Source organism: Martes martes (genome assembly GCF_963455335.1).
Source record: "Martes martes genome assembly, chromosome: 3".
NCBI classification, from domain to species: domain Eukaryota; kingdom Metazoa; phylum Chordata; class Mammalia; order Carnivora; family Mustelidae; genus Martes; species Martes martes.
In genome coordinates this window covers 173,957,128-173,983,130 of record NC_137890.1, presented here as the reverse complement: position 1 = coordinate 173,983,130, position 26,003 = coordinate 173,957,128, and the positions used below count along the sequence as shown (strand labels likewise).

Here is a 26,003-nt window from a genome sequence, read left to right as displayed (position 1 = left end):
AAAGTAACAAACCTAACCTTCAGTATTATTTATTTCTAGATGCTGTAAGATAAAATCTAGATGCTATAAGAGAAAATCCAAATGGTATGACTTGACCCTTGCCTCAGTTCTTCTCGTACCATTATTTATCAGTGGCCCAGAATAAATGTATGATTAGTTAGCATATTTTTTCATTCATTTATTCAATTATTATTCACTTATTTGTTAATTTACGAAACATATAATGATTATGCACTGTGTGGCAGACCTTGTGCTAAGATCTAGATATATATAAATGAAAGGCATGGTCTTTGAGCACAAGCAAAACATTATCCAAATAAGACAAAGACATAAAGATAAATGACCACAGGATAAGGCACATTCTATAATGAATAGATTTACAAACTCAGTGGAAGAATAAAAAGAGTATGGAATCTGCCAGGGGAGGATTGGGGAAGGCTTTATTTAGTTCGAAGTTTACAAAATGAGCAGATATTTGGTACAGGGACTACCGGGGTGTGGGTGATCTGGGAAGACACCCAGCATTTGCAGGAAATGGAGGTGTGAGAAAGTGGTAATAATTAGTTACCACTAAAAGTAGTTGTGTCTCTCCAGTGTACACATAGCAAAAACAAGGCAAGGGCAGATAGACCTAAGATGGGGCAGACAGAAGGAGGAGTTTCATAAAGATCTCCATGTTTTTCCTTAGGCGCAATGGGAAATTCAGATGGGATGTACATCAAATAATTCTGAGAGGGTAAGTGATCTGTTCTAATTTTCATGTTAATAGGAGATTTCTGGAAGCAATGCAAAGAATGGATTGGGACAAACTAGAAGCCAAAAGAATAGTAAAAAGGGCATTGCCACAGCCTGGGGAGGGGTGGTCTGAGCTAGGCTAGTGCAGAGCAGAAGAAGAATGAGTGATTTGAAATAGGATCTAAAAACATTTTCATAGTTCTCATATGTAGGTGAAAAAGAAAATGGATAATAAATCCTATGTTTCTGACTTCAATAAAGGAATAAATACTTAATTCTAGGATAGATGAGACTAGTTTGGGAAGGGAAATGATAAACTGAGAATTAGATGGGATTTAGTTTGAGGTACTTGTGGAAAATATCTTATATTCATATTATTCATAGTCACTGAGTAAAGGATATACACAGGCAATTCAAAAGCAGGTATTTATAACTCATAAATACATTTTTTAAAGAATGTTCATAATTCAAATCAGAGGAATATCAAAGAAAAAAGAGGTGTTAATTCATTCTTTTATAATGGTAGCAACAACAATCAAGAAATAGAGACTTCTCATGCTAGCATAAATGGGATGAAATAGTGTCTCTCTTATTCATAGCTGAGGGTGTTGCAATGACTTTGAAGAGTGATAAATTCATCCCATTCACTTCAATCAAATAATCCATCTCTGGGAAGGCATCTTAATGAAAGAATATACATATATATGTATTCATATATATATAAGATTTTATTTATTTATTTGACACAGACACAGCGAGAGAGGGCATACAAGCGGGGGGCGTGGGAGAGGGAGGAGCAAGCTCCCCACTGAGCAGGGAGCCCGATGCAGGGATCGTGACCTGAGCCGAAGGCACATGCTTAACAACTGAGCCACCCAGGCACCCCAAGAATATATATATATTTTTTAATGAAAGAACATAACCAAAAAAAACCCTATATGTTCAAATATGTTCATTGATAAGTGAATAATAAAAAAAACCCTAAAATCTATATAAATACGTAAATAGGAAGAGTTCTATGAAATTATATAATGAATATTTGATGGAATATTACATGAAAATTCATAATATAATGATGCATGACTATAACATGGTAAATTGAAATATTCTAAATTATTTATCCTTTTGTACATTCAAACTTTTGTCATGGTCTCTCTGTAGGAAAAATGTCCTTCCCTACCACTTGGCTTTTGCCTTGACCATATAATTTGTTTTGCCAATTAGAATGACAATGTACCATTTCTGTACAGGCCTTAAGAGGAATCTTGAAATTTTTGCTCTCCCTCATGGGTTGCACCGTACTCACGGTAAGAATTTCCAGTACTTTCTTATCTTGTTATTTAAGCTGGTATGTCTTACAGCTGTTATTGCACAAAGCAAAACAGCCTCAGTCCATTCTAGCCACACCGGATGCTTGAAGCAGAGCTTTCCAATCAAGTCCTGTCTGAATCACTAGACCAGATCCTTAGCTAATTATAGATTCATGAGAATAAATGTTGTTTTAAGTCACTGACTTTTAATTTTTTTTAATTTTTTAAAAGATTTTATTTATTTATTTGAGAGAGAGAGAGAGAGAGCAGGAACAGGGGAGGGGGAAAGGACGAGGGAGAAGGGGGGTCCCTGCTGAGTAGGGAGACTGACACAGGGCTCCATCCCAGAACACTGGTGTTGTGACCTGAGCTGAAGGCAGATGCTTATCCAACTGAGTAACTGACGTTTTAGTAGGGTGCTTTTTGATGCATCATTTTGGGGACAATAGTTATCTAAAACAACTATGTGAAGATATTCATATGGAAAATGATAGAAAGAAAACACTTAGAAATTACAATTATTCATGTATTTAGGCTTGGGGGTGGTGAGATGCCAGAAGCAAAGTCTAATTAAATATTTTTATGTAACTGAGCTGCAATCAATACAAGGGATAAGAATGCCTTAAAAGTTGAGTTTTCAAGTGGAAGAAATCAAACACAATGAAAGAAATCAATTTTGAGTGTTCGTATCTGAAAAGAAGAGGTATATTATTTTTGCCTTAGACTACATTTCTTTGAAAAATCTTACTAATACTTCTGGGGTGCCTGGGTGGCTCAGTTGGTTAAGCATCTGCCTTCAGCACAGGTCATGATCTTGGGGTCCTGGAATAGAGCCCCACATGGGGCTCCCTGCTCAGCAGGGTGTCTGTTTTTCCCTCACCCTCTGCCCCTCCTCCACTCATGCTCACTCTCTCTCAAATACATAAAATCTTAAAAAAATAAGTAAAAATCTTATAATTTTTGTCCCTTTAAAGATAATTAAAAATCATTCCTAGCAATATTAACTTTACTACCTTCAGCCCCAAATGGAGAATCTATGGAACCATAAACAATCCTATCTAACTTAAAACATCTTCCCTATACTATTGTGGTGGATCCAATGGCAATATAAGTCCATATTTCTAGGGTTTTTTAAAAAGTATGTTAACTCTAAATAGTTTTACAGCTTGAGAATATCAGTGATCAAAGATAGGGCTTCTGTGTTCTGTATGTGACTTTTGTCTGCTAATAACTTTCCATTTTGTAATAACTGGCAAATGGTACACTTTTCACCATTTCTTTCATTTAATATTGAGGGCCTGATTGGCCAAGTCATGGTTAGCTGCTGCATGTTTATATTCATATAGAAGTAAAAGTTGAGATGGAATAAACAATAGGTAAAATTGGATAAGAAAGAAAATGCTCTCAAATGAAGAACATGAATTAGAGTTATGACAACAAAGACCACTTTTGTGCAGAATCACGAGGAAAGTTCCTGTGATGCTCCAGGCTCACATTTGGAGCACTCCCACAGAATCTGAGTAGCTGACCTCAGATGGTTAGTGTTTTTATGTTGCCCTCTAGCTGCCAATATCCCTTCACTGAAGCATTTTATAATCATTGCTTCAAAATATTATCTATTTCATAGATTTCTTTCATCCTTCTTTGTAAAGTTTAAGCTGCTCTGATTCTCACACCTTTTCAGTTAATTGTTTTAGAAAAACATTATCTAGTAAACTAAATTCCCTTAGGGACTAGACTCCTTTAGGTAGTCTACTCTGGTCTAGGAATATTTAGGATGTAGCAAAGGGTACCCCCATATATGGTATTATTAATGAATGACATTCTGTTGTTGATCTCTAGTGGGCCAGGGTAGGAAAAAATTTAGCCAAGAAAAGTTCTGTAGCATGCTTCAAATTGTACCAGTTAAGACAAGTGGCTATTTCACTTATACATAATCTGCCCTGGGACTTAATTATTCCCCTTTAAGTTCAACTCAAAACACTAATTTATTTTCTTTGAAAAGATGAAATTCTACCTCAAACAACTGCTTGAAGTTTATATTTTCACAGGTTTTGCTAAGTAGAATAAAGAAGTTCTTTAAATTTATTATACCAGACAATATGATTTTAAAATACATGTTTATAACAAAAAAGAAATGAAGCTTTGACAATTATTATTTGATGGGTAAAATTAAGTAAGACCTAATAATAGAAAAGAGGGAAAATGGAGTGCACAAAACTCCAAAGTACAATTATATATGTATTTTTCCTATTTCCAAAGTTTTCCATAATGGTGAATTTCTTTTCAAATTATATATTTTACATTGCCTTTGTTAATATCTCCATATTCTATGTAAGTGTATAATAAAACTTCTACATCTTACCTACCAGTTACTAATGCTGTTTTGAGGATTATTGTGATTGCATTATGAATGACTGATTTGAATAAAGTTAATAAACAAAAAGAGAGGAACACAAGCATTGCAGGATGACAGAGCAAATATAAATTTTTCCACAAAGGAGGAAAAGGACAGACTATTCTTTCATTTAAAAAAAAAGTTTTTTTTTCCCTTTAGAAGAGAAACCAAGTGTGTTTCAAAATGTTAAGTTTACTGAATAGTTGGAAGGAAATTAAAACATGTAGATTTATTATCATCATCATAATGATAATAAGTAGTTAACAGTAATGAACATACTTATGCTTATTTCCAAAGCTTTTATGAGGCTACACAATTGAGAGCACATACTTATAAGCCCTTATTATTTCCTTAATGGTGTAACTCTGAACAGACCCAGTGAAAAGAGCAAAAGATGACATTGTATAAATAGCAAAATGAATCCAACCTTTTATTTTTTTGTCTCCCCTGGCTTCTATAACTTAGCAACAACACGTTAAATATTAAATCCTGATTCTCTGTAACACTATTATGAAATTTTCTGTTTAACAGAATGGCTTCTAGTCTCCAGCTGATCTAATTGTTCTAAGCACTTAACAATTATGCAACTTTATTAACTACATGCTACTTGCTATCTGCTTTGAAGATATACAGATAAATGAGAGCCAGTCCCTGACCTCCAGGAGTTCATAATCTAGTAGAATGAGTAGATTAAAAAAAAAAATTTTGTTTATTTATTTTAGAGGATGGGAGGGCAGAGAGAGTCCTAACCAGACTCCATACTGAACACAGGTCCTGTCAGAGGGCTTGATCTCATGACCCTGAGATCAAGATCTGAGCCATAACCAAGAGTCAGACGCTCAACTGACTGTGCCCCCAGGTGCCTCAAGAGTAGAATTATTTTTTAATTCTATGAAACAAAGATGAATTAAATGTAATGTGTAAAGCAGTCCGGGTAAAAATGTAGTATATTTGCCATAAAATATTTTTATTTATGCATCATAAATATATTTAATATATATGAAATATTTCTGTTAATTTGGGGCAACTCTAGAGGAGATCTTGGTATATCATAACCCCCAAATCAGACTAATATTATGGATATTAACTTTCTACATATAACTTGCCTAAAATCAACCTATCCCATAAACAACATGGAGAACAACTCTAGTTGATTTTTTGGGGCTTCCAGAGAGAACTAAGAAAATGGAGGGGTGGCTGGGTGTCTCAGTGGGTTAAAGCCTCTGCCTTCAGCTCAGGTCATGATCCCAGACTTCTGGGATCGAGCCCCGCATCAGATTCTCTCTCAGGAGGAAGCCTGCTTCCCTGCTCTTTCTGCCCGCCTCTCTGCCTACTTGCAATCTCTGTCTGTCAAATAAATAAAATCTTTTAAAAAAATTGTTTAAAAGGAACTAAGAAAATGGAATAAAATATAATCGACATTAACAAACTCTGAATTTTAATATTTCAATATATTTCAAAGACATTTTCAAATGAAGTAGTTTGACATGAGAAGAACTATGCAAAATAGTATCATGACCAATAACTGTCATGTGCATAATTACCTGTCATTCTTTTGTTTTTTATAATCCAAAACGTAAGTCAGTTCCTACTGTATTTCAGGTACTATGCTATGGATTAGGGAAATAACCACAAGAAAAAAACCATATATTAATCTTGCCTTCATGGAATGTATCATTCAAAGTTCAAAAGTTAAATGTTCAAAAATTTTACTGAATAATGACTGAAAAATAAGAACAATCCTTTAATCCCCAGTGTCTTTCCATAGCCCTTCTCAATTTCTTAGATACTTTATCATTAACTTACTACATTTTTTGCTGATTGCTTATCTCCCCCTGTTAAAATATCAGCTTCATGAGGGTATGGGTCTCTTTTATTAACTGGAGAACCCCCTAGAACACCAAGCACCTAGAACAAATACACCTAGAATGGGCCTGACTTTGCTTAATAACAGTATTATATATAATAAAAACTAGGAACTGAAATTCAGTAAACAGTAATTACCTTGATAGCCACAAAAGGATAAACGAACATAAAATAAAGTGTTGATTAATTTTATGCCAGAACAAAAATAAAACACGTGGTTATGCTGTCTTTGTGTTACTTCAGTCATCAAAAAGAAAAATAAAGAAAAAAGTAACCTGTTTCACTTGAAGCAATCTTGATAGTTTAAGGAATACATTAAATTTCTGTGGCCCCACTGTTATTTTCAGATATTTTCATTTCATAATTCATTTCAGATTATTTTCACTGTTATTTCCTTTTTTGAAGGGCTCATGCTTCCCCTTTGCATATGTACCTGGGTGCTTAAACACATGCAAATATAAGATACTCAGGTAAATTTGTGTTAAAATACACATGTAGCAAGAATGTTGAGGGCCATAAAACATATGTGTGCATATATAAGACAGAGTTTATTATGGAAAAATATACAAGAAATTTGCTCACTTGTAAGTACGGTTAGATTTGGGAATTCAAAGTAAATTTAGAATGTTTAAAACCTCCTACTCTAATCCTGCCCTATGCAGATCATTTCTAGAGGAGTGTACCCTCTTCCCATCACCCAAGCCCTCATTCATTCTTTCATTAATTCACAGGACAGTTTATTCTGTGCTGTTCTAAGACCTTGCTTGGAATTACCTGAGAGTTCCTTGGACCACCGAAGGGGCAGGGTTATCATGCTCTGCAAAATGATTGGTTTGTTTCATTTTATGTATTTTTCAGTTGTTATTCAACATTATTGATAATTCATACCCTAATTAATTTTTAGGTATATTTATATATTTAGTTTGACATTTTCTGAGGAAATAAAAGTTCTTTCTTTTTAGTTTATTAGAACTGAAAGTACACAGTTTGGGCTTTTATTTTTTAAAAATTGGTCGGGTAGGACAAAATATCCTTTTATTTTGCTGACCTATTTTTTTTAATGACAAAATTTCCAAAAACTTAGATGAATGAAATTTTAACAATTCACTGGATTTGCTCCATTTAGTTGGGAAGTTTAAAAATGCCTTCCATCTATCTGTACTTGTTAAAGAATAAACCAGATGTGCCATTTTTCTTCATTTGCGTGAGTTTCTAAGCTTTGCAATCATTTTATTTTCATTATAAAATGAAAAGGAAGTGTTTTCATTCTTAAAATCCTTCATAGAATTATACACGAACAGCTATATCTTCATGATCATTTTAGGCCAGCTCCCCATTTTATAGGTGAAGGAACCAAGGCAAAGTAGTACTATATTAGAATGCACATATTTGAACATTTGATCTGTACTCTGCTCATTCCAGAGTTCTATTTTATTGGAAAATAAATGAGCTTAAAATTGGAAAAAAAAAATCTCAAGAAATGTGAACAATACCAATGAGACTGACATTGAATCTTGATGATTTTATATAAGGTAGACTGACTTTTTTTTTTTAAGATTTTTTTTTTTAAATTATTTGGCAGACAGAGATCAGAAGTAGGCAGAGAGGCAGGCAGAGAGAGAGGAGGATGCAGGCTCCCTGCAGAGCAGAGAGCCCGATGCGGGGCTCGATCGCAGGACCCTGGGATCATGACCTGAGCAGAAGGCAGAGGCTTTAACCCACTGAGCCACCCAGGCGTCCCAAGGTAGACTGACTTTTATATGTGCATTTGGACTAGGGCATCAACATTTCTGCAACATGTTATTCATGGTATTACATTTTCCACAAATCTGTGGAACACTCTTTGCTCTTTCTTACAAATTTTGTAACTAAGAATTAACTAGCTTGGTTTTGCAGTTACCACTTTCTCACCAGAAAACAAACACAATTCTCAAATAAGGAAGATACATATATATATATACATATATATATATAGTAATAGAAGAGTCTGTTGTATCTTCCTTATAAATATAATATAAATATATATATAAATATATATAATATATATTTATATATATTCATTATAAATATAAATATAAATATTTATATAATATAAATATAAATATATGTTTACAAATATATTTATAAATATATATTTAAATATTTATAAATATTTATAATATAAATATTTATAATATAAATATTTTAAATACTTATAAATATATTTATAAATATATATTTATAAATATGAATATAAATATGAATATAAATATTTATAAATATTTATTTATATTTATATATAAGTAAATATATATTTATTTATGTATTTATATTTTTTCCCCTAGAATGCGTGATGTGCTTCCACAATCGCCTGTGAGCTTTCTGGGGTTCAGAGCTTCTATGGGACACACTTTCCAGGAAGGTTAGAATATGTAGTGTGATCTGTGTCTGGGGCCTAGAATTCTTCCAGAGGAGGCAGAGTTGGGGAAGCGGGTGATGGATCATAAGCTGCAGACAACAGCTCGAATCAGAAGGAAATTAATCAAGCGCATGGCAAGAGACTTAGCATACATCAAAGGCAGTCATTTGTATATTTTCTCCCCCTTAACAACAGGCTCTACTTCAAACACAAACTTAAACAGAAACTAGTATGTAAAAGAAAGCGTTCCAGGATGAGCCTGAGGGCTTTGCAGACAAGTCTTGTTTACTTTTACCATTCTGTGGAGACTGAAAAGGAAGCCAGCTTCAGTGGTCTATGTCCAGAGTCTGGACCCATTTCTTGCCATTCTTGCCCATTTACACCCATTCAGCACCACTTGCCCTTTCTGCCCTTTCCTCTGCTGGGAGAGCTCTTGCCAGAGACTTTGGGTCCTTGCTAAGGTTTCAGCTCCATGATACCTTCTCAGGAAATGTTTTCCTACTAATTAGTCTCCTTTTATTGAGAGAAAATAAGGTACATAGAATTGGATTAATCTTAATCTTTGGTTCCTAAAACATTCTCATCTTGGATCCACCCACTGTCCTTTCTTTTCTTTTCTTTTCTTTTTTAAAGATTTTTTATTTATTTATTTGACAGAGAGAGACACAGTGATAGAGGGAACACAAGCAAGGGGAGTGGAAGAGGGAAGGGCAGGTTTCCCGCTGAGCAGGGAGCCCAGTATGGGTCTCTGTCCCAAGACTCTGGGATCACAACCTGAGTCGAAGGCAGACACCTAACAACTGAGCCACCCAGGCACCCCACCCCTTTATTTGCATTAGGTATTTTAAATAATGTGCTAATTATCTGTCAACCCAACACACAAAATAGAAGCCAAGACCCTGACAATAAGCTACTATATATCACTTCCACCAACCCACCCTCCTGCTTCATTCACTTAACCAGAACTCTGTGCTTTTCATTCTTTTGCTTTCATTGATATGTCATTTCATTGCATCTATATGTATTTATATAAGAAAGAATATACATATATACACACACACACATATATTATTTTACGTGTTTTTAACTTTATTAAATAGATATCAGGTGGCATGTAATTTCTTAGCACTTAATGTTTTCATTCAATATTAGACTGTTGAGATCCGTATCTACTCTTGCTTATCCTTTTTGGTTACTACTGAATGTCTGAGAAAATTTTCTGAGAAATTTTTTTTTCATCAACTTTCAACTTCCATCCTCTTTGGGAAAGCTCTCTGAGCATACTTCTATATCATGTATATACATCCATGTTCTAACACTTTGCATACTGCTCTGAATTTGTTACCATACTTCTCTTCCCATGTAACCCACAGCTAAACTAGAAACTTTTTGTCTTAGGAACTATGTCTTATTTGGAAATGAATGACTAGTCCTCTTTCCTCTTATATCATGCCCACCAAACACCCTTCATTTGGCTAATTCCATTTGCCGGTTATTGTAAGCCACCCTGGATTTGATTAACTTGCAAGCACAAACAATGTCTTTGTTCTTGAGCTGTACATTAGCAACTGAATTTAGAAATGAGGGACTCAAAGACGTGTGAAGTTTGAGGAGTCTGCTTTAGGTAGCATGGTGACTAGCTGAATTTTTCCTATAACACCCATTCTTTATCACGGCCCCTTTCATTTCACACTTTTTCTACTTCACATCTTTGACTTATAGATCAATTTAATTATGAACCTTTAATTTGTTTCTTTCACTTTGTCTTTAATCTTTTAAATTTCCTACTACTTACAGTATATTTTCAGTTAATTGTATACTGGCTGCTAAAAATTAAAATGACTTAACCCTGAATACTTGTAAAGCAATAAACATAATCCCTAAGTGAAACTAGTTTAGTATCAATATATGTATAATTTTCACATTTGTACCATGGTACCAAAGATGTCTTAATGTTTGGTATATCACATGAAAAATACAGTATAACCAAGAGATCTGAAATCTGCATAACATGGAAGTGAAGTGAGATTTCATTTCACCAACACCATCCTTTAATTGCATTTTTATTCTTCTTTCACCATTAATTAATAGGGTTATGAGATAGCACATCCAACAAGGTCTGCATTTGAGTACTTTAATATAGCCATACAAGATGTGAGAATCTAGCACTGATGTTCATTTATTCTATAAAATTTAACATACATGAGGAAAGAAATTTAAGTGAAAGACATTAAAACTATGCTAGGAAAATGAGTTACAAAACTATAGAAGTTAATACTAGACTGGATATGGGGGTGGAGGTAGAGTGAGAACCACCAAATACTGCTTGTTATTGACAAAGTACTGAACTTGGAGGTGAGTGAATCAAAACCATAATTAAAAAACCTCTAATTGGATGCATTCTAATGTTTCATTTCTTTTTTTTTTTTTTAAGCTTACCACTTTTTTTTTTTTAAGATTTTATTTATTTATTTGACAGACAGAGATCACAAGTAGGCAGAGAGGCAGGCAGAGAGAGAGGAGGAAGCAGACTTCTGCTAAGCAGAGAGCCGGATGAGGGCCTTGATCCCAGGACCCTGGGATTATTACCTGAGTTGAAGGCAGAGGCTTTAACCCACTGTTCCACCCACGAGCCCTTAATGTTTCATTTTTAATATCATCAAGAAACCTGGTTTAACTTGAAATCTGCTTACAGGGTTTTTCAAAATTTCAGAATAAAGTGTCTACTAGGCATAGGACAGTGAAGTGACTGCAAAAATTCCACCAGATAAAGAAAGATCCCCTTCTTATCCAGCTCCAACAAGTGCAGTCTAATATTGAAAGAGATTTCTTTACCCATGAAGGCTCATAGGATCTGTCTTATTCACTGTCTCCTCTACTTACTGGGCAATGATAGGGGTTTTCAGGTCATCATTAAAAACGTTAGCCTGATGTTACCCCATCTCATCATCAATAATTTTAATACCAGAAAACATCCTTTGCTCTGATGAGTAGTCTAACAGTCAAATATCCTAGCAACTACTTTTTCTTATATCCTCTACCAAGAGTACTAAGAGAAAAGGCTAAGATAAACCATTAGAATTTCATTTTTCTTAACGTAAGAATTGAATATGACTTAGCTACTTAAATTAATAGTAATGTCTTCACTGTATTTAGAAACATTCATTTGTCTTCTTGTTAACAAGAAACTAGAACAGAAATTCTGCAGTCACAGGACAAATGTGGAGTCAAGCCAAAGTGACACATTCATTTTTGTTTTTCCCAAGAACATCTTCAGTTGTGTGTACTTAAAAATGACAAAAGGCAAATAACTACATGAATATAAAAATTCATATAGCTGCTGTAGCATTTATACATATTATGGCCCAGCATTCAGATTAGTTTTCAGTAAATATTAACTATTATGTCTCACTCTATTGATAGCATTTCCAACAGATTTGAAATATAAGTCATAGATCTGAAAGGACTGTTGATTATTTTAAGTAATGCCAATGGTGGGGTATTCTGTCACTACTGAGAGCAATCTTTTATATCTTACAAATTATAAAGAAATATTTGGAACACAGCACTCTTTTCAGAAACACATTATTAAAACAAAAAAAGACATTTTTCCTCTCTAAGAGATGTTGCAAATACGACCCTATTTCTAGAGTATAGTCTTTTTCACTCTAATAATCATTTAATGCATAGACTATGTTTTTGATATAATGCATTAAAGATAAAATTGCTCTTATGAAACACTGGAATAAATGTCCTTCTTGAAAATAATAAAAAATTTAAAAGCAAAAACAAAAACAAAGAAATGCCACCATGTTTGTGTATTGGAAGGGCTTAAATTTCAGTGACTCCAATTTCAAAATGGTATTAAAAATAAAAGGTAAATATATGAAACACCCTGTATAACATAGGGAATGGTGAGGACCTAGGAGAGGTGAAGAACAGATGCCCTGTCTAAACACATTAACATCAAAAAAGCTTTAGATATACAGACCAATGTAACTGAATAAAGAGTCTAGAAATGAGCTCCTGCATATACAATCAACTAATATTTGGCAAGGGAACGAAGGATACCCAATGGGGAAGAATAGTCTCTTCAATAAATGGTGTTTGGAACACTGGATAACCACATAGAGAAAAAATAAAATTGGACCTCTTTTTAATACCACTCACACAAATAACTCAAAATGGATTGACGACATATATAAGACCTGATACTGTAAAACTTCTAGAAGAAAACAAAGGAAAGATGTTCCTTGATGTTGATCTTGACAATGATTTTTTGGATATGACACAAAAGCACAAGCAACAAAAGCAAAAACAAGTGAAATTACATCAAACTAAAAAGCTTATGCATAGTAACAGATACAATTAAAAAAACCATAAATGAATATATATATACATAGACATATATATATATATATATAGACACATATATATACATACACAAAAAGATGTTCAATCATTAACCACCAGGGAAATCAAACCATGATGAAATATTACCTTATACCTGTTTGAATGGCTATCATCAAGACAAGAGATTGACAAGTGTTGGTGAGAATGCAGAGAAAAGGGAACACTTGAGTACTGTTGGTGGGGATGTAAATTGGAAGCTTCTATGGAAAACAGTATGGAGTTTACTCAATTCAAATTATAAATAGAACTCCTATGTGATCCAGCAATCCTACTCCTGGGTATATATCCAAAGGAAATGAAAACAGGATATTGGAAAGGTATCTGTACTCTTATATTCATTAAGGAATTATTCACAATAGTGAAGATATGAAAATAGCCTAAGTGTCTGTCAGTAGATGAATGGATAAAAAAGACTGGCATATATATGCAAGAGAATTTTATTCAGCCATGACAAAGAAGGAAATCCTGCCATTTGTGATAATATGATGGACCTTGAGGGCATTTTGCTAAGACAAGCCAGACAAAGAGAAATGTTGTATGATCTCACTTATATGTGGAATCTAAAGAAGGCAAACTTGTAGAAACATTGAGTAGAATGGTTGTTTCCAGGGGCTGAGGTGTGGGGAGACTGGAGAGAGATTGATTAAGGGTACAAACTTGCAATTAGATAGATAAGTTCTGGAGATCTAATGCATAGCACAAGATAGTGATTATAGTCAACAATAGTATATTAAACCCAAAGTTGTTAAGAGATTAGATCTTAGTTACTCTTACCACAAAAAAAGAAATAATAATTATGTGACATGACTGAGGTATTAGCTAACACTACAGTGGTAATCATATTGTGATTATATAAATGTATCAAATCAATATGCTATATACCTTAAAAACTCAATGTTATATGTCAATTATATATCATTAAAAATAAAGTAAAATAGTTATAATCATTGAACTGGCTAAATAATTATATTTGTGGTACATATGTTGACTTCAAAATTAGAAAAACTTAAATTCAAATTTTTATTTGATAGCCATGAAATCTCTAGAAAAGTATCAAATATTTTTGAGTCTCAGATACTCGGTGTGTGAAGTGAGAAAAGTAACACTTCTCTCATAAGTAAATGAGAATAGATATAAAAAAATCTAGTACCATGTCTGACAAACAATAGATACCCTGTACATCTTTAAAATTCTTTCCCCATTCCCCCAATGATCTCAGTCTATCAATCAGGGTAACTTTGGATCAAGTGCAATAAAAAAGTCTCCAGCAGCTTTTAAAATAGGGAACTTCATCACGGCGTATGAGAAGTACTCCAGGAATAAGGCAGACACATGGTTGGCTAATTTATGAGTCAAAATTATATTGGTTTCCAGTTTCCTTCATTTTTCTGCTCTGCTATTCTCTACATCCAACTGAAAAAGTAGACCCTTTTCCATTGGTCTCATCTTACAGGAGAAGAAATCTTTCCCAGAAGTCCATCAGCAGATTTATTTCACAACTCTTAAGCATAATTACAAAGTAATCTCCATGTATATCTCCATGTTCTAATGGAGATCTGATCTCCATGTTCTAATGGAGTCCCAGCGGACTATCATGATTTGTTTAGACTTAGGGTTGAGCTCTGGGGCACAGGTAGGATCATCTTCCCTGAGGGATAGATTTAAAAAAAAAAAAAAAAAAATCCTTCTTCTGTTAAGAAGGGAGAAAAGGTAATGGGTTTAGTCTGGCCACCAATCAGCTTTACTCACATTGGATTTCATAAATATATTAATTTTTCCTTGCAATAGTTTTATGCTTAGCATTCAAAAGCAGAAGAGGGGCACCTGGGTGGCTCAGTGTGTTAAGCTTCTGCCTTCAGTTCAGATTATGATCTCAGGGTTCTGGGATCGAGCTCCATATCGGGCTCTCTGCTCAACGGGGAGCCTGCACGCCCCCCACCACCACGCCTGCCTCTTTGCCTACTTATGATCTCTGTCAAATAAATAAATAAAATCTTAAAACAAAAACAAAAACAAAAACAAAAAAAAAACAGAAGAAGGATTCTTAGCTAACATTGCTCAGGTTTCCAGTATGAGACATTGCACCATTTAGCTAAAGGAATGGATTGGACTAGATTTAGTAGTTTTTAAGCTATACTATTTTAAAGAATCCCTTTATGAAATGAAATTTTGGGGGCACCTGGGTGGCTCAGCGGGTTAAGCCTTTGCCTTCGGCTCAGATCATGATTCCAGGGTCCTGAGATCGAGCCCCACATCGGGCTCCCTGCTCAGCAGAGAGCCTGCTTCTCTCTTTCCCTCTGCCTCTCCTCTGCCTACTTCTGCTCTCTCTCTATCTCTCTGTCAAATAAATAAATAAAATCTTTAGAAAAAAAAAGAAAGAAAATTTTCTAGAGAAATCTGTATGTATTTATGAGATAAAGCTAGATATGCCCTTGTTGAAATGAATCAGGGCATGGCCTTATGCTCCAGCTCACTGTATGGCAACATGAGCCACCTATTCAGAACATTCCCTATGAAAACCAGTGTAGTAGATCTTTAGAGACCCCTCTAGCCTTTCAATTTCTGTCTATGAAATTGTCATTATGTCATCCCGCAGCAATTTGCTAGCACATTAGTTTACTCCAAGACATCTTGGCTAGGCTGCATATATTTACTGTGGGACAAGGGGATGATACAAAAATATCAAATTACCATATAACAATAGAAATAAGCTAGTTGTAAGGAAAATGCAAAAGCAAAAGCAAACCGAGTCCAAACAAAATCATTGTAAGTTTACCCTAAAGCAACACTGGAAGCAGTGGTGAGAATTCTGATCCTCTAGAAAGACAGATGGGAAAGTTAACAAGACTGTTCGACAATTCACAGACTGCAGCAGGTCTCAAAGTAGGGAAGCTAATAATGCCTACAGCTGCTAATCACAGGTCGGATGTAGGTCCCCTATGAATAGCCTGAACCATGGAGGTTTTAAAACCATTTCTGTGTGAATTTTGCTTTTATCTAAAACAAATAGGTAACTTTTCAAAAGAAAAGGCAATTGCTTTTAAACAGAAAATAGAGACATTCTTTACTTAAACCATATTAGGAAAACAGGGAAAAAGTACTACCTTATGCAAAGTAAACTTGGAGAAAACCTACCCAACAAAAATTTCTCAAAAGATTGAAACATTGTCTACTTTGATGTCATATATATGACAGTGGCCAGTGGAAGGCCTGGAAAATAAGAAAATTCAGTAAATATTAATAGAATTTGTTACTGATTCTGAATCTCACGAACAGTGGAACTTAGGATCAATTTGCTTAGCAGCAGGATGAAACTTAGAGTAACAGGCAGTTGCTTATTTGAAGTGAGGTCTAGAGAGATCATGGAAGTCGCTGGCCTATGAAGGAGAATCTGAAGTTGCCACTGGGGACTGAATCTCCAACTGTAATATCATAAAGCAAATCTTCTTACTTATTGATATATTTTAAAGCCTTTTCACAATGCTGGTGAAGGTCAAAGCTTGTCATTCAATTATAGTGCATAAATATGCCAAGCACAACCCTTTATTGAGAAATCCTACACTCTCCTTATGTAGAATATGTCTCCTCAATCTTTTCAGGGAGAGATCTTTGTTTAAGTCAATTAAACCTGAAAAGACTAATGGAATATTCTATCATGGAGAATTTAATCAATATCCCAATCTCTGCTTTATTAACCATCTCCAACCACCTTCCAACAACTCCAGCTCTTCAAAAGGTTATGAAAGACAACCAAAATATATCTTTTATGATTGATGGAATAAATCATCCAGTTGAATTTCTAGAAACACATGTCTCCAATATGATTCCCTAGGCCTCTGCCATGTAATTTGTCTGCCCCCAGCATGAGCGAGTGATGAAGGTGCTGTATCTAAAACCATTCTGATACTTGAAGATTCATGTGTTCAGGAAAAGCTCTAAAAATCTATACAGAGAATATTTAGATATTAGTTTAGAATTTTAGTTGATTGGGGAAAAGAGCATGTTACATCATCAAATAAATTTCTATATTGAGTGGCCTTAAAATTTTGCCTTATGATCAAAGTAAAGTCACATCCAGTGGGTGAAGTACTCCCTAAGTAAAGCCAGATCCCAATACATTTAATCAAAATCATTCCAATGCTCCTGTTCACTTCCTCAAATTCCTATCTCTATAGGTATGACTTTAGCCTTCTGTTGTTCAGTAGGTTCTGATAAAGATAATTATTTGCCCATGGATATCTTGGCTAATATGCATTTAAAGGAAGATTCAGTGCCAAGGAGTAAGTCAAGACTATATTAAGAGAATATAAACAAATATTGATACTAAGTGAGATCATTGTAAAGGTACAAAGCCATTGAAAGCTTGACCTGCAAGCAAGGTGGGAGGATGTGCCTGAGGACAACACTGGGCATCCTGGGGTTTCCGGGAGAAAATGTATAATATCATATATGTCCAGCCACATTAAAAATACAAAAAGTATTAAGTACAAATAGAATAAGGTCAACAAAATCATGGAAGATTTTATGACTACTTCTTTCTCTTAAAAAATAGGTAGTATAATATATATTTTGCCTTTTTCATAGGGACTTATGAAAAATTTGGGAGAATCAAGTGAGGTAATGGTGGGTGTGAAAATATTATGTAAAGGATGGCTATGCCAGAAGTCCCCAAGACTACTTCATATTTGGAGAGTCACTGCAGAGATGAATGGAATCAGAATATAATTGTACTCATTGCCAGAAGTGACTACAGAAGCCATAGTAAGAATACATAGCTTAAAAAGACCCAAGTGGAGCCTAGAAGAATCAATATGCAGTCTTCCTTATATTTTCTCCCTTCCGGGAAGGATAGCATTCTCTTTCAAGCAATAAACATTCAGGGGAAGTGTGCAATAGTTCTTCAAGAGACTTGGTGCCCAAAGTTGTTGTTAAAGTTGGTCATATACCAGGTATCTTCTGCCAAGTGCTCATCAAAAGTCCAGATTCACTGAAGGAAAGCAGGTGTGCAGCATAAAAGACATTGTTTGCACAACATAGGTATAGTAAATTACTCTTATCAGTTGGGGAATGGGGGAACACTCCACAGTCCAAGTTCTCAGACAGTCAAGGACCAACCTGGAAAGCAGGATTTTCCACGAATAATAGTTTCAGGTCTGTAATGCTAACTCTTCTCTCTCTATTAATAGTTACAAAATACCTTGTGATATTTAATAAGGCTATGTAAAAAGTTGTTATTAAATTATAAGAAAGTTTTAGTTTTAGTAAGGACTAATGTGTAACAAACAAAGGCACAAAGGGAAACAAATAGTTAAACATAATAGAAGCAAGAGAAAGAAAAACAAAATATTTTTTTCCTCAATGAAAAGGAAACAAGTTTTAGGTAATACAGGAAAAATGTCATTAAATAACTTTAATACTTCTGGCTTCCAAAAGCATGTAGTTACGAAATGTAAGTGAGTAATAAATTTTAGTGATTAAACCTCAAATGTAGGAAGATTATAAAATACAGTTTAAAATCCTATGATTCCATATCATATATTGCACATGTTAAATTGTTGACAGGTTACTCTTTACCCCCAATATCTTTGGCATGGAGTCTGCTCAATGCACAGCCAAGCAAAATGGAGAAAACTTGAAACATTTTCACCAAAGTGCCCCTAAAATGCTTACAAAATTCAGACATAGGGATCTAAAGGGAAAAGTTAAAAGTACTTGAGTTATTGAACCAGTAGTCAAATGAATGACTCAAAAATTCTCTTTAAGTATATCAAGGGCCCTTATATAGATTCTCTGCACCAAATAAAGCATCACAGGCTTAACCTAAAGCATGGAGGATTTAGGTTAGATGAAACTAAAAATTTATGGCCAGTGAGAGTTGTTTAACACAGGTATGTATCACAGATTCTACCCTGGAAACATTAAGACTAAAAGCCAAATGTAGCACAGAGTTTAAAATCATAGACTCTCCATCCCAAATGCCTAGGTTTGAATCTAATTCCTATTAACTGTGTAGCCTTAGGAAAGTTATTTAACTTCTCTGTGCCTTCGTTTACTCATCTACAAGCGTGGGCTAGTAATCATGCTGTTGTGAATAGAAAACACATGTTACAACCCTAGAATCATCCTTGCCATCTGAGTACTGGGTGCACATTCACAAATATCATCTTCTATTGTGTGTTATGTGGGTTGTAAATGAAGAGGAATGGTGGAGCAATGTGGTTAGAGAGATGAATCACAAATGGTTCACATTCCTAAGGAAACTCATAAAGTAATGGAAAAGGTGGTCAGAGACATCTCTACATATCACATGGGAGGGAGCTCTGGGAGCTGGTACTGAGGGCTGCCCATGTGAAAGTAGACAGACACGGGCGCCGTCATTCAGATGATGAATTAGATCATGCTGTTTCCTGTGCAGTGGTGTGGAATCATAAGTGAAAAAGTCGGTGGGAATTCAGAGAATGGAGAACCAGTGTTGAAGCCTGCTTCACTCTCAGGTAACGTGTTTGTTTTCAGCACATTGAAACTTTCTATAGTTTACACCAGTTTTTATGAAACTCACTCAAATGTAGATTCTGTCTGTGTGTGTGTGTGTTTGTGTGTGTGTGTGTGTGTGTGTACACACGCTAGGACGGTATTTACTTGATCCTACCCAAAAGCTATCCAAGCTTTAGACTTCTGGTAATCACTGTAGGTGATAAGTTTTCTCCTTAAAATGCAGAAATTTGTCTACTTCTTAACTTAAAATTAACTACTAGGGACAGGGGTCTCCTAGAAAATAGGTGTAATAAAAAACAAGACATGGAAAGTAAAATGTTAAAAGTTTTTGTTCTTGTTCTTATTCTAGTGCCCTTCCCATTTCAATCCTCAAAAATGAATAAAATCTATACCTACGAGATTTCGGTTATGTAGGCACATATAAAATATCAGTATTCAATTAGCATTGCTTCATGTATGAACAATAGTAAGTAATATTACTAAAATCTTACTGACAAACTTTTTAGTGTTTGAAAATACAAGTGAAACAATTTCCGAAACACACCAATGAGTCTGTCACTGAACTGGAGGTTATCATTCCCATTTTAAGGTATGGTGTAAACTGGATCACCTTCAAACATGTTGGATAGAACTGAAACTAGTGAACCCTAATTTTTCACCCAAGAAAAAGCTATTTTCTAGGCATTCTACTGTGAAATTTGCTTACAGCAAGGAAAAAGAAAAGCAAAAATGATTTACCAACTGAATAAACCAAAGCAATTTTACTGTGTGTGAATTCTTAATGCTTAATACAACAATGGACTACTTCTCTGCACTGGAGTAAAAGATGTTTTTGTTTTTTCATAATGCATCCCCATAAACAAAGGCAAAATATGGAAAGAAAAAAAGAAAAAATCTAATTGTCACTCTTTACTCTCATATATCTTTTCTGTGCCTTGAGCAGTAGTTCATTTAAAAAGTAGATGTTCATGGAGAATAGATACGCAAGGGATAACAAGAAATAAAACTCGACCTTTAGGGGATACATAGCACTTTTGTGATGAATACTGAGAAAACTGTATAAACATTAAGGTACAGAGATTCAGAATATATTCTGGCTGGTCCCTAGGACAACATTTTTGACTAGGCTTATCCAGATGCTTATATTTTCCATAGCGCATCCATACCACAAAATGATAGTCAAGGGTCTACATTCATCACCAACTTCAGCACCACAATAAAAATGATAATTGCATGTCTTTGATTGTTTTTTCTGTAGCAAAATCATATACAGTTTCTATAATCCAAATCTCTCTCTAACTATACAGAGATAGTTGAATGCATCAGTATAAAACAATAAAATGCTTAAAACACTAGTGTACATTAAAAACACATCTTGATTTGTCTTAATGAACATTAATGTCTCGTACTCATATTCTACATAGATCTTTAGAGCAATGGTCTCCATATAGGGGGGCAGTTTAAAGCACTCCGGAGTGTGCACAAAGGGATTCACTGAGTTCAAGAAAAAAAAATATTAGAAGGTCAATTTCTATTCATTCTTGTACTTTAAAAATAAGTAGAAATAAAAGTAAGCTTTACTAAAACATAATGTGTGGATTGATGTTGGGCCCTTACTCTGCGGGTGTGACATAGTCCCTTTCTATGCAGTATGGATGAATCACAAGAGAGAAGCTGAAGCTGCAGAGAGTGGGGGTGGCAAGGAAGTTCTGCCTCACCCTCACTTGACACCTTTGCTTTCAACATATTCCAGCTTGCTGCACTTTTACACGGATGGGTCTGCTTAAAGGCATTTATGAATTATACTATCTAGTTTTAATTAGCACTCGAGAAAAGCACAATGACTTTCAAAAAGTTCTTCAGAACTATTGAGGAAAACGCTATTAAGGCAAGCACAGAAAAAATAGTAAGAAAATGAATGAGCTGGTACTACCCCTAATACATTCTTCACCCACATTATGCAGTAGAAACCACGATGATCTAATCAAATCTACCAAGAAGTTGGCAAAAATTTCAACAATATCAAGCAAGCTATGCAATATGGATTTATGTCCACTACCATTAATGACAAAACTTGACTCAGCAAGGTTTTGTCCTTGAAATTTTAAGATAACAATAAAAGTGCACTTTTGGGTAATTTACAAACAGATACATCTGTATTTATATATTTTAGCAATGGGAAGCCAGTTTAAAACAAGAGACATATGTTTGAGCAACTAGTCAAATGCTTTAGACTAAGTTAGACATTTTATCTCTCTCTTTTTTTTTAAGATGTCATTTATTTATATATCAGAGAGAGAGGGTACAAGCAGGGGGAGCAGCAGGCCAAGGGAGAAGTAGGCTCCCCACTGAGCAAGGAGCCCAATGTGGGACTCGATTCCAGGGCCCTGGGATCCTGACCTGACCCAAAGGCAGACGCTTAACTGACTGAGCCACCCAGGTGTCCCTAAGTTAGACATTTTAACAATGTTAAATAATAAAGTTTATTTTTTCCCACATTGCCTAAAATAACAGCATACATAAATATTTGCTTAGATTGGTCAATTCAATTACAATGAAGGGTGTAATTCAAATACACATGGGCAAATTTTATAAAAAATTGAGTATTGAGAATTTGAAATAATACAGTATGTTAATTTTCCTTATATGGAAAATTCTATTTGAGCCACTCAGGTACCCCAAGAGTCTTATACTTTCAAAGCAGGCAAACTAAATTAAGTTGCTATTGTGTTTAGACAAATGCCACTTTTACTAGTTTCCAACTCTGTACTTTTGTTTATAGAAGAAGGGACTTAAGGGCACATGGGTGGCTCAGATGGTTAAGTGACTGACTCCTGATTTCACTTTAGGTCATGATCTTAGGGTCATGAGATAGAGCCCCTCGTTGGCTTCTGTGCTGGGTGTGGAGCCTGCTTGAGAGTCTCTTTCTCCCTCTCCCCCTGCCCTTCCCTAAGTCAATCAGACAAAAACAACTATCATATGATCTCCCTGATATGAGGAAATGGAGATGCAACGTTGGGGGCTTGGGGGGTGGGAAAAGAACAAATGAAACAAGATGGGATTGGGAGGGAGACAAACCATAAGAGACTCTTAATCTCACAAAACAAACTGAGGGTTGCAGGGGGAAGCGGGGGAGGGAAAGAGTGGTTGGATTATGGACATTGGGGAAGGTATGTGCTATGGTGAGTGCTATGAAATGTGTAAGTCTGACGATTCACAGACCTGTACCCCTGGGGCTAATAATACATTATATGTTAATTTAAAAAATTTAAAAATTTAAAAAAAGAATATTTATTTGTATAACCAGGTCAACCAGTATTTATCAAGTGATGGTTTTAAACACTGTTCTAAAAAAAAAAAAAAAGTGTTCTGGGCCATCAATAACATTGATTAACTGTGATAAATGCTTTGAAGAAGGTAAAATTAGTTTCATGACACACTGTATTTAGTATAGAAGGCTGCATCCTTTGAATATCAAAGTTAAGGATGAGAAAATAAATGTGACATTAAGTCAAAGTATGCCACAATGGTTATATATTTGGGCATCTTGGAAATTATTTTCACTTATTCTCCAATATATGTTATATATTACTTCATTAATTCATTTATTTCATTTATTCAATTAGAAAATTATGAAAATGTTAATCACATGTGGTCTTCAAAAATGTTCTCCTCAAATGAAATATGACTTCCACTGACTTCTCAAATGCCAATGATACATTTACATGTGATTTTTAAAGCAGAAATTACCAATGGTGTTTCATTTGATTCAAATAAAATTTGTTATTGCCTGCTAGGTATTCCTCATTGGAACAGTGGGAACCTAGAGCCTAGTGAATCTGGACAAATACTAAAAAGTTAGTCATGGATAATTCAGCAGTTAAAATTATACATGGTCATTTTTGTCTGACAATTTATGTGCCAACAAATATTTCAAATGTGTCGCAGAACTACCATCCTCAAGGAAACATGTTTTATTTTCAATCTTGCTCCAAATTCCTGAACATAGTTTTATTAAGTCAAAAGTGATGGCAGAAAATAGCAATTTATCAATTCCTGAATTAGACTCCGGTTTACAGATTGTTCCTAACATAAATAATTTAAACCAGGTTTTGAGTTCTTTCAAATATTGTCGCTTGCTGGACAAATAACAGTATTTTTGAATTTTTGAAAAATTCAAAAGAGACCAAGACTGTCAATATTTCTTGTGGTGATTTCTGATAGCAAGTAATGGGGTTTATACTGATAAACATTGTCCTTATTTATATAATGGGATCAGATAAACATGTTTTCTAAATTTTCTGATATAAATATGCAAACACATATGATAGTTCATTCAAAAGCCGGAGATAAATGTATTAACCAAATCATACTTGGAAAAAAATCCTTTCAAGAAATAAATTATTTCTCTATGTGATTACAAGTAGTCTCAATTAGCAGGGCTTTAAACAATTAAAAATATCCATATGGACGTTTTTGCAAAGATAATGGGTATAAAAAAGCATATGTCCTCTTTCTTTTTCAATGTCATATTATATTTAAATTCAAAGTAATCACAAAAAATCTTGTCTAAACATTTTATTTTGTTAAGTTATTCAGAGATAGTCTTTTAAATTAGGAATGTCTTTTCCCTCACAGTAGGTTTATTCATATCCAACATTTAATTTCACACTTAGAATAATCTAAACTTAAAAGATGTCTAAGTAAATTCTTTAAAAACAACAGAGGTCATATCTGTCCTTTCTTCATTGTTAAATCCCTAATAACTATTACAGTGTTTGGCTGGTGTTGGCATTCAAGTATTTGTGGAGCACATAAAATATATCATTCCTTTTTTTTTTTTTTTAAAGATTTTGTTTATGGGGGTGCCTGGGTGGCTCATTCACTAAGCGTCTGCCTTTGGCTCAGGTCATGATCCTGGGGTCCTGGGATCAAGCCCCACATTGGGATCCCTGCTCAGCGGGAAGCTTGCTTCTCCCTTTCCCATTCCCCTGCTTGTGTTCCCTCTCTGGCTCTGTCTCTCCCTGTCAAATAAATAAATAAAATATTTAAAAGAAAAGATATTTATTTATTTATCTATTTGAGAGAGTGGTGGTAGGAGGAAAGGGCAGAAGGAGAGAGAGAATCTCAAACGGACTTCAGGCTGAATGTGGAGCTTGATCAACGTGGGGCTCGATCTCAGCACCCTGAGATCACGACCTGCGCTAAAATCAAGAGTTGGATGCTCAACTAGCTGAGCCACCCAGGTGTCCCATAAAATACATTATTCTTATAAAAAATCCAACAGCTACATGATCTTGGACATCTCATGCTTTTTGTTGTCCACCTGTCCTTAGAATTGTAAAATGGTTAAAACCCTTCAGTGGGAATATTTTATAGTTATAACTCAGATTCATATATGTGAAACACTGTGAGAACCTAAAAGGCATGGAGCAGGTAACATCATTCTTATCTATGATGCCATTTTGAATATGTTTTTCATTATTTGCCTTTGTATTCATATTTCCTCTTTGATTTTGACTTTCTCTTTTCCTCTAGAATTTTTAGATGTATCTCTAAATCCATTTTTAAAAAATTGGACTTTAAGCTGAGAAAAAATGCTGTTCAAAAAAATTCTGATAAATAGATTAGTCCTAGGGCTTTCTTTAGCTTTGCTTACAGGTATACACACACGTGCATTAAAGCATGACAGTTTTACATAATGGCTTGAGAGGTAATCATATACCACTAGTTGAGAAAGATTTGTAACAAACAAAAGTAAAACTTACTGTCTTATATAATTTTGAAGAAATAAAAGATGGCTATGTTTCTACAGAAGTTACTGGATGGCAGCAAAGGGGATTAAAAATGTTTTTCTAGCCACCTCTAAGCTAGTTTCACGTTGATAATATTTAGTTTTGTTCTATTTTCACTTTTAATGACATGTGAAGTCTTGACTAGCATAAAAATTATACTTAATGTGCTTTTTTTCTTACCCACTAACAAAAGGCTATTTGTTCTGTTTACTATTGCAAATGAACATGCCCACTCCATAATCCAATAGTGTATTTCATTGATACTTGATAAATGCTGTAAACGTAGTACCCGTAAAAACCTAAGCAGGTTTGACAGCATTTCTAAGGAAACATGTAAATGTCTTCATAATAATATTTAAATTAACAAGAAGCCTCCATAAATGAAGAAAATGAGATTCAAAAGCCTTGCATGAATTATCAACTTTCCAGAGAGCAAGAGTCTAAAGTGGGATTTGAATCCAGGGTATCATCATTGCCAATGCCTTGTTTATTCAAATGATACCACCTCACACATAGTGTTTTATTTTGTCAAATAAAATCCTTAAAAGAGGGGGGAGGTAGGAAAAGAAAAAATGAAAAGATGGGATTGGGAG

The 26,003-nt window shown here is 34.6% G+C and overlaps 1 protein-coding gene across 1 annotated transcript in view; it reads right to left on the bottom strand.

The window, feature by feature from the left end:
- The window catches only part of ERBB4 (erb-b2 receptor tyrosine kinase 4), a gene marked incomplete at its 5' end in the record, with an annotated part of 585,211 nt that overhangs the window by 371,794 nt on the left and 187,414 nt on the right, over positions 1-26,003 (bottom strand). The gene's annotated exons all lie outside the window — the stretch shown is intronic.